The sequence below is a fragment of the Acomys russatus genome, chromosome 17, assembly GCF_903995435.1.
Source record: "Acomys russatus chromosome 17, mAcoRus1.1, whole genome shotgun sequence".
NCBI classification, from domain to species: domain Eukaryota; kingdom Metazoa; phylum Chordata; class Mammalia; order Rodentia; family Muridae; genus Acomys; species Acomys russatus.
The window spans coordinates 1,234,905-1,247,051 of record NC_067153.1 but is presented as its reverse complement, the minus strand read 5'-3'; positions in this window follow the sequence as shown (position 1 = coordinate 1,247,051).

Here is a 12,147-nt window from a genome sequence, read left to right as displayed (position 1 = left end):
GATCACTTATGTACAATATCATCTGCAAATAGAAATAGTTTGACTTCTTCCTTTTCAGTTTGTATCCCCTTGATCTCCTTTAGTAGTCTTATTGCTCTGGCTAGGACTTCAAGTGCTATATTGAAGAGATAAAGAGAGAGTGGGTAGCCTTGTTTTGTCCATGATTTTAGTGCAATTTCTTTCCCTCCATTTAATTGATGTTGGCTATAGGTTTGCTGTATATAGCCTTTATTGTATTTGGGTATGTGCCTTGTATCCCTGATCTCTCCAAGCCGTTTTTAACATGAAGAGGTGTTGGATTTTGTCAAAGGCTTTTCCTACAGCTAATGAGATTATCATGTGATTGTTTTCTTTCAGTTTGTTTTATTTAGTGGATTAAACTGATGGATTTTCATTTTTTGAATCACTTCTGCATCTCTGGTATGAAGCCTACTTGCCCATGGTGAATGATGTTTTTGATGTGTTTTTGGATTTGTTTTGCTGATGTATAGCAGTCATCAATACTGGCCATCATCAGTAGCTTCTTGTGTACAGGAGCTGAGGCAATGCCAGTGCCTCTGGGGACAGAGATGATATGCACCAAAACAGAGCCACAGCGGCCTGTCCCCTTGCATGGAACATTGGCTTGCCAATCTTGTTCCTCCAGTAGCCACTCCGCATAGGGACAATGAAAGCTTGCTTAAGATGATGGTCCCTCGGATGGCTGTGGCTACCTCCTTGGAGCACTTAACACAAAGATCACCATGACCATTGTAGTCCCCAATAGCAACAAAAGCCTTGAACCTGATCCACTGGCCAGTCCGTTTCTGCTTCTGCAAATGGCATGATTTTTAGAACCTCATCCTTTAGGGATGCACCCAGGAAAAAGTCAGTAATTTCGGATTCCTTAATGGGCAGGCAGAACAGGTAGATCACTTTTGATGCCATCTTCAAGACCTATAGCTACCTAACATCTGACCCCTGGAAAGAGACTATTTGCACCAATCTCCTTATCAGGAATTCACTGTTCATCTTGGAAAAACCCACACCAGAGTTTCTGTTCAGAGGACTCAGGCTCCAGCTGTGGCTACCACATAGGGGTTTTTATATAAGAAAAATAAAGTGAATTAAGTCTGTTAAAAAGAATATATTGAAGGTCATGTTCTTGTGTTTCAGTTGTGTTAGGATAGCCAGAGCTTGTTGTAGTGTTGTAGTAGAATAGCTTGGTGGTGCCATATTGCCTTGTTGGTTGTGTTTTTATGTTGGCTTTTAGGTTTTATGATGGTTTTGCATTGTCCCTGGCATTGGATTGGTATTCCTGGTGCTCACAGGACTCTTCAGGAAGGTGGGTAGAGCTTTGGGCCAGGGGTTGGATGTTCCTGGGGACCAAACAGCCCTCTTTAGTGGTGGGCCATCGGCTGGAACCAGGTGTCCATAGGGCCCTGGCGGGCCTCCCTGGGAAGGGCAGTAGAGCTGTAGGCTGTAGGCTCTAACTCAAGGAATAGCCCACAGTTCTCCTATGCTGGCAGTGTTCCGGTTGGACCCACAGGCAGGTTGGATCCAGTTGGGGTGGGGAGTTCTAATCTGGATGATGCTGGGGCCTAGGAGCCTTCCCCAGGAAGGTGGGTGGCGTCATAAGCTGGAGGCTAGATGTTCCGGTGGCCCCAGCAAGCCTCCTCAGGAATGTGGGTAGAGCCACCATAAAAATACTTTGGACGCTACTTCATAACTCTAATTTTGCTACTGTTATGAATCATAATGTAAATACCTGTGTTTTCCGATGGTCTTAGGTGTTGTTCTACTTCTCAATGGGATTGAGAACCACTGCTTTGGACAGTGGTACTATTCGGGGAGGTTATTGACCCTGTTGGATCTGGGGACTTGCTGCTAGATTCTGGGCTACCAGGGTGGGATTAAGGGTGTAGAGATGTGTCTGCCTCCACCAGGAGCTTCTACTTCCTGGTCTGTTGAGATGTGAAGAGTCCCAGGTGAATGCTCCTGTCACCAGGACCTCTGCCTTGCCTTCCACACCACGATGGGTGGAACCCTCTGAAACTGTAAGCCAAAATAAATTCTTCCTCTCCTAAGATGTTTCTGTCAGGTATTCTTTTCTTAGCAATGAGAGAAGTAACAATCTGGGCCCCTAAGCACCTGATACATTACTGGAGCCTAAAGAGCTCCTACTTAAGCAAGTTATATCCATTTTGCTTGCTGTATTGTAAATAAAAAACAAAGCTTAGCAGCTTAGACAGAGACAGTTTGCCGCCTGAATAGTCACCCAAAACACTCTATACCATTGGAGCATCATCTTCAGGCTTCTGGTCCAGTATATCTGACTCTGCCATGTTCTCATTTTGGAAGATTCTAACCTGAACTTACTGTCTACTCAGATAACTTTTATTCCTTCTCAAGTCTGTGATGGGGTTGAAGACCAGGTAGTTCAGTTTTACAATTAGGCTTAGTTGTTTAGGGGTTAAGATGTTTTTAGGCCTAGATGGATGTTTTAAGTTGATAAAGATGAGTTAGGATAGATATTGATTTACATTTAGACTTTTAGACACACCAAGATAGGAAAGATGTTTTCTTCAAGATTGCCAAATACAAATAGCCAAAACACTATTTGTATAATTCTTCATTGTTTCATTGTTCTTCTTGCTATAGGTAGTTTATTGTGTATATGCATAATAATATAAATGTATATGTATAAAATAATTTAAAAAGAAAAAAGTAAAAGGGCAACCCCAAATCTTTAAGAACTTTTGAATTCATTTAAAAATAAGAAGCACATTCTATGTCAACAAAATAATATTTAAAAATAAAAGACAGTTTTATTTTCTGAAACAAAAAGTATTTTAAGAAGTGGCATTGCTTTATGGTCCCCATAGATTCTTGTTGATAGTCAGTGTCATAGAAGATGACCTCTATTTCAGTACACATATCCAGTAGGAGAAGCTACGTCCTTTTGCATTCCAACTTTCTTGAGATTTTGGACACTAGAACAGTGGTGCATTTTCCTGAGTGAGGATGAAAAAGCACCAATACCTTAGCAGGGCCATGAAACTAGCTTTGACCTTCAGATTCCTCAAAGGTTTACAAGGACAGAAGCAGAATGGTTCCTCTAGGACTTTCTCCTGGCCCAGATAGCTGGCTTCCCAAATACTTTTGCTGTCACATGGGACCTGCTTTGTGTCATCTCCCCTTCCCTTCCTGCTTAGATTTTCTCTTATCTTCCCCACAGCAAGATTATACAACCTAGGCTGTGGGCAAAGAAATTCAAGAGAAATATTAATTGAAATGTGATGATGGTTAAAGAGAAATGTTCTCAGAGCAAAGAGTAATTGGATGTTTGCCATTGTTCACCTGGTGGGTGAAGGATCTGAATACTCTGTTTAAAAATAAATTCTTTCATCTCCAGTTAACTAACACACACACACACACACACACACACACACACACACACACACACACACACACACGTCTCTTAAATCCTGAGAGCAGCTCACTTCCTTGGTGGTCAGTTCATTAGTTTCTTTAACATCTTGTTTTGGGGCACATGGTTCCCTTTGCATATGATAGTAGCCATTGCATGCTGTTATTGTTTAATAACCAAAGTCTATATACTTGGTCCAAAGTCATAAAGCTGTATGAATTTTCCACCTACTGTCATGCACATCAATCCCCCTATCCCACAACACCAATCAATCAAATTGCTCTTGGAGTTAGTTATGTTACCATGGCAATGCCTTCCTGCACAGTTAAAAATAAAGCTTATGTTCTACTGAAATTTGTGGAGAGAGCAAGAATCTAATTGCCTGGTGGTGTTCACCATGGGAAAACTCAAACCTTAGCAAAGGTGAGCCAGCCACTCTGTACTTGAGAGCCAAGATTAAAGGCAGCCACAGAGATCCATTGCAGTCTCCCAAGACAGTGCAGTTCCCATGATAAGGAAAGCTGTCTCTTGCAGGTTGTTTTCATCATGAATCCACTGGAGGTCTTAGGCTCAGAGAACATGTCTTGACAGACAGTTTGGCAAATCTATGGGGAAGAAGAGGAAAAATCAGCACAGAGGACTGGATGAGAGAGCCATAACTGCTCTCTTGAACAGTTTAGATTGCTCCATGGGAAAAGGCTTCTGCAAATATCTGAGTCCTGTTAGGGACAGAATCTGAGACAACGGTTTAGGACATTTAATTTATTTTAGAGTCCCTGAGAATATTAATGAGTGGGCAATACTGAGAAAAAGGCAGCTGATAAAGGTATATTATTAACGCAGGAACCATTAAGGATGTGTTCACAGGAAGAAAATGTGAGATGAACAAAGCACTTGCTTTGAGTTGTAGCTAGAGGGGGAGGGACCTAAGGACTTCCAGTCTAGCTGAAAGCCACTCCCAAGGATATTTCTTCCTAGCCACACAGGGTGAGCTTGCCTTTGACTTCTACAAAAGGCAGAAAGTCACAGAGATGTAGATGCCTGTGGTAATGACCTCCTGGATGAGAAATAGGTAGGACACTGACATTCCTTTGTAGGTTTTCATAATGGGGGCTTTACGTTGGGAAGGTAGAAACGTTCTAGTCAAGCAAGCTTGGGTGACACCAGCAGTACTAACAATGGTACAAAACTGATAAAACTCAAACTTTAAAAATTGCTTTTTTGCCATTTTATTTAGTATTTTGTAACCTCTTTTTCCTCCCTCTCTCCCTTTCTTTCTCCTTCCCGCCCTTATTTCCCTTTCTTGTCTCCTTTTTCTATTTTTCTCTCTTTGTTTCTTTTTCTTTGAGCCAGGATTTCTTGTAGTCATGCCCTTGAACTTGCCGTGTGTCCCAGGCTGTCCCTGAACTTCCTGTGTGTCCCAGGCTGTCCCTGAACTCCTTATTCTTCTGCCTCCACCATGTGAGTGCTGAGATTAGAGATGTGTTACAGCACACTTGGCTGCATTGTAAAAATATTGTTTAGAAGTATTTTTCTACAGGGTAATAGACTTTCAGTATGATAATATGATTACTTTATTCCAGCCAAGCCCTTGTTTGTGACTTGAGTTCTTCAGAGCCACAAAGTCTAACCCCAAATATCCCCATGTCACAATGGCTATATGGATCACTTCTGTGCATGCCTTTTGACTTTTGATTCTTTTCTTTGAAACTTGCACAGATGATTCTTGGCCATGGAGTCCTCAAATGGTGGTTGGGGTGATAGAAATGGGGTTACCGGAAGGAGGGTAACCAGAAGCAGTCCTTGGCTGGCCTACTTTATGCCAGGTTCTGTGCTCAGTCTCTTCATAGATCATTTTGCTCAAAACTCAGAACAAGTCTGTAACACCTTATGTTCCAGACGAGGAAACAGGCACAGCTGCTTGGTCAGGTCCTTCAACTGGTGAATCCAAACCCAACCTGTCTTTCCCTGAAAATACATTCGTCAATTTTACCATCTATTTGTCTTCCATTAACTTTGAAAAATCAAAACCCAAGCTGTTTTGGGTTAGTTTTCAATACTCAGATGAACTATACTACAAAATGTCTTGTTGGTTGAGGCTAACTTATGTGTATCTCTCCACACCCAGCTAGCTCTGGCCTGGAAGCACAGGGCTTAAATGTAGCTGTACAGGAAATATATAGTGTTGTTTCCTACTTCTTTCCTCCATGGAAGCAGGTGGCTGGTGACTTATGTTTGCTCTTAATATTCCCTCAGAAATACCTTTTTTTGTACTTTTTGGTAAAAATGGGCAGAATCTAGTTGGTGTTAGTTTGTCCAGTACCTTAAGAAGATTTTACTTGGCTAAATGTGCCCCTGAAATCAATCTATGGCAGAGATCAAAAGCACTTTCAATGGATAAAATCACACACACACACACACACACACACACACACACACACACACACACTATTATATGTAGTGTATGTGTGTTCATATGGGTGCATACAATGTGTGCATGTACACATATGTATGTATGTGGGGAGGCCAGAGAGCAGCCTTGGATGTTGTTCCTAAGGTGTTGTCATCTTCTCTGTTGTTTTGAGACAAGGTCTTTCATTGGTCTGAAACTTGCTGAGTAACCTATCCTGGACTCTCAGTGAGGTGCAGGGTCTATATGACTTGATTTCCCCATCACTGGAATTACAAGCGCATGCTACTACCCTGCTTTCTCTTCCTTTCTTTATAAATGATTTATTTTATTTTAGATGCATTAATGTTTTGCCCGTATGTGTGTATATGTACCAAATGTGTGTTACTGGAACGCTGGGAGGGTGTTAGATCTCCTGAAATTAGAGAAATGGATGACTATAAGCCATCATGTAGGTGCTGGGAATTGAACCCAGGAACTCTGCAAAAGCAGCAAGTGCTCTTAACCACTGAATCATCAATATGGGTTCTGGGAAGCAAACTCAGTTTCTCATGCTTGTAAAGGCCAGCCCTCTAAGCTTTCTCCTAGGCTTCCAAAGGACTTGTTTTGAGTTTTCCTTTTTGAGTGTAAAAGAGTGACTTAGAAAATGTTCTTGGGCAATGCATCATTTTTGTACAAGGGTACAAACACAAAGAAAACAGGAAAGAGCAAAGAACCAAACAATAAAGGGCAGGACCCGTAATGCAGGAGGTGGCAGGAGGTTTTCATTTCAGAGCAGGAGATACTGATGTGGCTCAGCCCTCCCCCCTCCCTCACCAGGAGGTCTCCCCCGACCTCAGCTTTCTCTTCTTTCTCTCTACATAGTATGTCTACGATCTGCTTCTCACAGCTTTCTCTCCATTCTATCTTTGTTTTACATATAAAGCAACATAAATCCTGGCTTCCATTTTTCCGTTTTCAAAAGTTTACTGCCCCTGCCTCAGTGTTTCTTGGCTCTAATATGAGGGAAGAGAATTAGAATGGACAGGTTTATGTTTTCAAGTCAAGGTTTGTGGTGGGATTCAGGACACACCATCCCCAAATGTGGCAGTTTTGACATTTGAGAGTGGCAGGTGTGTTTTATCAGCACCCTTCTCCTCTGAAGAAGGTTATAAAATCTAGTGAACCTTCCACATCCCAGAGATTATCTCTCTTCCCCTGCCCTCCCCAATAAAGGACAATCCTGACATTCAGGGTATGGGACAGGAAGAGGACTGAACAGGCCTTGCTAAGCATCAATGTGCCAGTCACCCACTTAGATCATGGTATACTTTTGTTCATCTGTCTTTCTTGTTGTTATTTTTGGGACAGGGTTTCTCTGTGTAGTCTTAGCTGTCCTGCACTCACTTTGTAGATCAGACTGGCCTCAAACTCACAGAGCTGCTCCTGCCTCTGACTCCCCAAGTGCTGGGGTTACAGGTGTGTGCCACTTTGCTCAGCTGTCTTTGTTTTTGTTTTGTTTTTTAATGAAGTACTTTGCCATGAACCTTGCAGTAGGTGATGAAAAAAAAAAAAAAAAAAAAAAACCACACAATTTTCCAGGCTTACTTAGAGTCCTGTGTGGGACAGTCTGAAGTGCTGGACCGACTGGGATTGGAAGCTTTCTTTGAAAATGTCCTGGGAGCTGTCTTGTTCTGATGAGGAGCAGCAACTGAAGCACTTGGTGCTGGAACATGAAAGACACAGGATGTCAATGTCCAGCATGCTAGGAGGAATGGATCCTGTCAGGTCTGATCCAATGTCAGTGTCCAGTTCTTTTGCTCTGAAAGTATATACTTTCTCACAAGCATTACACAGTCCTAAAATTATAAGTGTATAAAGTGTGCTTGAGGCACAGAACAATTAAGGCTGGTTTTCTTCTCTTTGTTTGAGCAGAAAAAAAAAAAAAAAAAAAAAAAAAAAGACATCTGTAAATCTTCATTCAGGCCATATGAAGAATAGAATCTAATAGTAATTCATAGGGGTTCTGTAATCAACAAGAAGCATTGTCTATGCCTAGACATTCATGTCTCATCCAGTCTCAGGACTAGTCCCATATAGTGAGATTAGCACTATGTTACCTGCTTGTTCAGCTGTTTAAATTCTTCACATCCCCCTCCCTCGTTCCCTCCCAATACCCCCTCCCTCACTCATCCTCTCTCCCTTCCTCCCTTAGTCCTCAACTGGACCATAGATGCTATTGCTAGCTTGTTTAACCATTCCCTCAATTTTATTTGGGACCCTACAAAGGTATTATTTGTCTCAAATCAGCCAGAAGAAACCTTAAGAGAATGATGCCCCATTTCCTTTATGGGGTAGGTTTTTGTTGCTTTTTTGGGCTATAGAGGGTTATTATCAATGGGAGTTGGTTACAAGTTATTGTTGGTCTTATTCAAAGATAAATCAAGGTTAGACTCAGCCATGTCTCTCTTTTCCCTTATCTTACATTCTTAGGTTTGGAGATAGGGGTTGAAAAGAAAGAAGGAGAATATAGAAATATATAGGGAAGATAGAACAAAAAGTAGATTAGTGAATCTACTCCTCAACTTAATGCTTCAATTGTCACTCACAAGGATATTTTTAATTTACTGGTATAGAATTTTGTATATATAACCAAAATAAGTTTAATTCTAGATACGGTGATATAGAATTCAAATATAAGACTATTCTTCACATACATTATGTGCATATTTTTACTTTAATATGAGGTATTGTAACCATATAACTCAATTATAAAGCAACATTTACTTCCAATACTTTGAAAGTGCTATTGCAGGCTGTTTAGGATAAATAAGTTATACAAGTTAATTGTTAGCTCAAATCATGGTCATGTTAATTACTAGTCTACTTTTATCAGAAGAATATACATCTTAGGTGCAACAGATAGATGTGATTCTATAGAAAGATAAGGTAGGATAGTTAGATAAGGTCTTCAAACACCTGAGAGAAATGCAGCATACGGCATTTAAAAATGTTTTTATTATTTTAAAGATTCACTGATAATGAGACAATTTAACTCCTGGCAACACCCAGCCTACCACAAAGAGGATGATGAGCATCAAAGAACCTCCTTATGGAGATGTCTTCAAATGTGGCAAACAACCCACTGGGCAAAATGTCTTCATTTCTACCACAGACAGAAACCTGTATAAAAAAGAGCAAGCTTGGATGCTGGCAGAGTCGACAGCCAAACTCTGCCAAGACAGGGTATACAAGCCTTCAATAGTTTCTGCCTCCCAAATATGTTGGTCAGATATATTGGGCTAGAAGGCTGAAGAAGATGCTCCAATGTTATAGAGAATTTTGAGTGACTATTCAGACAGCAAACTATCTCTGTCATCTTCTCATTTAGAAAGATATGAACCTGCACTCCCAGCATACTCAGGTAATCAAGTGTATTCCTTCTCAAGTCTCTGATGGAGTTGAAGACCAGGTAGCTTAGTTTTACAATGAAGCTTGTTTAGGGGTTAAGATGTTTTTAGGTCTAGATAGATGTTTTAAGTTGATAATGACAATATGTGATGGAGATTGATTTATGTTCAGAATTTTAGATGCACCAAGATAGGAAAGATGTTTTCTTCAAGGCTGTCAAACACAAATAGCCAAAACACTAAGAATGTAACATTTATATAATTCTTGGTTGTGTCATGGTTCTTCTTGATATAGGTAGTTTAGTGCATATATGTATAATAATATAAATATATGTAAAAAATAAAAAATGTTAAAAAAAGATACAATGTGTTCATCCTAGCCAATAAAAATGCCTATTTATTGTTGAATTAAAAAAAAAAAAACTCACGATTTTTTCTCTTCTACCTACAATGTACCATAAGTTTTTTTCCTTTTTTATTATTAATTTATTCATATTACATCTCAGTTGTTAGCCCATCCCTTGTATCCTCCCATTCCTCCCTCCCTCCCGCTTCCCCCCTATTCCCCTCCCCTAGGTCTGTGACTGAGGGGGACCTCCTCCCCCTGTATATGCTCATAGGATATCGAGTCTCTTCTTGGTGACCTATTATCCTTCCTCTGAGTGCCACCAGGCATCCCCATCCAAGGGACATGGTCAAATATGGGGCACCAGAGTTTGTGTGAAAGTCAGATCTCCTTCTCCACTTAACAGTGGAGAATGTCCTGTCTATTGGCTAGTCTGGGTAGGGGTTCGAAGTTTACTGCCTATATTTTCCTCGGCTGGTGCCATAGTTTGAGGAGGACCCTAGGGCCCAGACCCTCCTGTAGTTTTCCAGGACCCTCTGGATCCTTCTGTTTCCTCATTCTCCCAGGCTTCTCACACCTAAAGTCTCAATAGGATGTCCTCCCCTCTGACCCACTTTCCTGGTAGGTAAAGTTTTTCATGGGGACGTACCCCTTGGACTAGTGTCTCGATATAAGTGAGTATATACTGTTTAACTCTTTTTGCTTCTGGGTGAACTCACTCATTATGATAATTTCTAGTTCAATCCATTTGTCTACAAATTTCGGAAATTCCTTGTTTTTAATAGCTGAGTAGTATTCCATAGTGTATATGTGCCACAGTTTCTTTATCCATTCTTCTACTGAGGGACATGTAGGCTGTTTTCATGTTTTGGCTATTATGAATAAGGCAGCTATAAACATGGTTGAGCATATGTCCCTGTTGTGTGGTAGTGCATCTTCTGGGTATATTCCAAGGAGTGGAATAGCTGGGTCTTGAGGAAGCCCTATCCCCATTTTTCTGAGAAAGCGCCAGATAGATTTCCAAAGTGGTTGTACTAGTTTGCATTCCCACCAGCAATGAAGGAGTGTTCGCCTTTCTCCACATCCTCGCCAGCATGTGGTGTCAATTGAGTTATTGATCTTAGCCATTCTGATGGGTGTAAGATGGAATCTCAGTGTCATTTTGATTTGCATTTCTCTGATGACTAAGGAGGTTGAGCATTTCTTTAAGTTTTTCTCAGCCATTTGATATTCCTCTGTTGAGAATTCTCTGTTTAGTTCTGAGCCCCATTTCTCTATTGGGTTATTTGGTTTGGTGGTGTTTAATTTCTTGAGTTCTTTATATATTTTGGATATTAGACCTTTGTCAGATGTAGGGTTGGTGAAGATCTTTTCCCAGTCTGTAGGCTGTTGCTTTGTTCTCTTGACAGTGTCACCTGCCTTACAGAAGCTTCTCAGCCTCATGAGGTCCCATTTATTAATTATTGACCTTAAGGCCTGTCCCATTGGTGTTCTGTTCAGGAAGTTGTCTCCTGTGCTTATGTATTCCAGACTCTTCCCCACTTTTTCCTCTAACTGGATTAATGACTCTGGTTTTAGGTTGAGGTCTTTAATCCACTTGGACTTGAGTTTTGTGCATGGTGACAAATAGGGGTCTAATTGCATTTTTCTACATGTAGACATCCAGTTAGACTAGCACCATTTGTTGAAGATGCTATCGTTTTTCCATTGAATGGATTTGGCTTCTTTGTTAAAAATCAAGTGACCAAATGTGTGTGGATTCATCTCTAGGTCTTCAGTTCGATTCCATTGATCCACTAGCCTATTGCTGTGCCAGTACCATGCTGTTTTACTGTTGCTCTATAGTACAACTTGAGATCAGGGAATGGAGATTCCTTCAGAGGATCTTTTATTGTATAGGATTGTTTTTGCTATTCTGGGATTTTTGTTTCTCCATATGAAGTTGAGAATTGTTCTTTCAATGTCTTCAAAATATTTTGTAGGTATTCTGATAGGGATTGCATTGAATCTGTAAATTGCTTTTGGTAAGATGGCCATTTTTACTATGTTAATTCTCCTGATCCATGAACAAGGTAGATCCCACCATCTTCTGATGTCATTTTTTTTTTTTTTTTGGTTTTTTTTTCAAGACAGGGTTTCTCTGTATAGCCTTGACTGTCCTGGTCTCACTTTGTAGACCAGGCTGGCCTCGAACTCACAGCAATCCACCTGCCTCTGCCTCCCGAGTGCTGGGATTAAAGGTGTGCGCCACCACCGCCCGGCTCATTTTCAATCTCTTTCTTCAGAGATTTAAAGGTTTTTTCAAATAGGTCCTTCACATGCTTGGTTAGGGCTATTCCTAGATATTTTATATTGCTTGTGGCTATTGTGATGGGAGTAGTTTTCCTAATTTCTTCCTCTGCCTGTTTGTCATTTGTATATAGGAAAGCTACTGACTTTTTTGAGTTTATTTTGTATCCTGCCAATTTGCTGAAGGTGTTTATCAGCTACAGGAGTTCTCTGGTGGAATTTTGGGGGTCACTTATATACACTATCATATCATCTGCAAATAGGGATAATTTGACTTCTTCCTTTCCCATTTGGATCCTCTTGA